Source organism: Fulmarus glacialis, unplaced genomic scaffold, assembly GCF_000690835.1.
Source record: "Fulmarus glacialis isolate BGI_N327 unplaced genomic scaffold, ASM69083v1 scaffold9287, whole genome shotgun sequence".
Taxonomy (NCBI): domain Eukaryota; kingdom Metazoa; phylum Chordata; class Aves; order Procellariiformes; family Procellariidae; genus Fulmarus; species Fulmarus glacialis.
The window spans coordinates 24825-26797 of record NW_009222565.1 but is presented as its reverse complement, the minus strand read 5'-3'; positions in this window follow the sequence as shown (position 1 = coordinate 26797).

Sequence of the window (1973 nt, the reverse complement as noted above, 5' to 3'; positions counted from 1 at the left end):
GGGACGCGCCGGCCCCGGCCCCGGCCCCCCAGCGTCCTCCTTGCAGCCCCGAGCCCCCACTGCCCGTTGTAGAAAGAACGAGACAAGGTGGACATCAAAATAGTTTTATACAGATTATTGGATCTCAGTATACAGGTAAAAAACCGAGGGCCCGGCCAAGGGCAGGGCCTGGCCTCGCCTCTCGCCTCCCGCCGCCCCGGCCCGCTTCCAGGAGAAGGCGATTCAAGTCCCTTTTAAAAATGTACATTTGAAGGCACAGTGCACGGACCGACACGCTCCAGGGACAAGCACCCGCAGGGGACCAGCTCCTCGCCAGAAGCAGCATAGGCGCTCCCACGGATGGACAGACGGACAGACAGACTGACAGCGAGGGAAAGCCGCTCCTGCCTTCCAAAAATGGGGACAAACAGCCCCAGCGCTTATGCAGCTCCGAGCACGGAGTGAGAGCCAGACACCCCACGTGGTCCTGGAAAAGTTGCACACGTTTGCAAAACATCTCAAATCCACTCACCTTTAAAATATGCACCTACTCCAAGCTAAATGCACAATGCACTCTCAGAGGGAAAGGGCCAATTCCTAACGAGACTTATTGCTAGAGGGACAAAGCAAGGCCAGCTCAGTCCGTTACCTGCTGCCAAAACAAACAAAGCCCAAACAGAACCCTAAGAGCCATTTGCAAACTCAACTTTAATATAAAACCCCAGCTGTGTCTCCTGTTAAAGCCCTCAGAAGCAGGAAAAGTTCAGAGCTTAGGCAGGGTTAACGCTATTGGGTGCTGGTCATTACACATGGAAGAGGGTGACGGCCCAGGACCAAACCACCCCCCTGCTCAGCACGATGAGCTGGGAGTAGGCACAGGGACGTTCATGGCTCCTGCGGAACGGAGGCACCAAGAGCAGCTCTTCCACACCAGGGACGCAGGACAGGAGCAGGGAATGCTCAGCTTCATCTCCCTGTTCCCAGCACACCTCCCCAGCCAGATCTTATCACATGCTTCTTGCAATATAATTCCCCGTGGAACAGGGAAGAAGGTATACTGGTGTATACTGGTTATCTTTGTCCCTCCAGATTGCTGCATGAAATCAGCATGCAGCTGCTGAGACGATGAGCATGGCAGCATGGCCTCAGGCATGTGGTTCCAGAAGGGCATCTACCGCACACAGGGACGAGGAACAGCTCCTTCCCAAGGTGATGTGGCCCAGCAGCCTTCAACAGGGAACCTGCTGCGCTGCTCCCCCAGAGGAAACCGGGCTAGAGCGCTGCAGAACAGACCCCATCATACGCTACGTGCAGGCTTCATTAATGGACCTCCCCAGGCTGCTGGAGAACAGATCAGCTCAGGGAAAACTAGATGCCTAAGACATTGCTGTGCCAGGCTCCTGCACCCCAGAGCTTGGGTCAGTGGGACAAGAATTAAAAAACGAAAGTGAGCAGCAAGAAAGTAAGTGCCTATTCTAACCCCAGCCTTCTGCCCAGAAAGCACAGGAACGTCAGAGATGCATAAAGGCTTTGGAAACCAAACATTTCAGCCATTCTTCCCTTCTGGACATCCCTTCTATTCCCCACAAATCTAATGTGTCCTGGGGATGTACGCTGCTGCTTCTCTTTCCAACTTCCTGCCAAGTGCTACAAAATGATTAGGCTGCTTTTCCCTCCTCTTTCAAGCACAGCCGTTCAGCCCTTCCTCAGACGTTGCACCCAGGCCCCCGCAGCAGCGGACACAACTGCAGACACACAAGCAGGTGGAGCTCTTGCCACATACTTAGGGATGCTGTAGTAGCAGAGCAGAGCCAAGCCAGCAGGCTAATTTGATGCCTACCACCACCAGAGCTTGATGAGAGGGGTTTCCAAAGTGCTCTGATCACTAAATGGTATTAGGTGGACAATGGGAAATGGTGCAGCTTTTCTTCAAAATTTAAGTCTGAAGTTGGGCCATGGATACTCCCATGACCTCTCCCTGCTGCTCCAGTAAT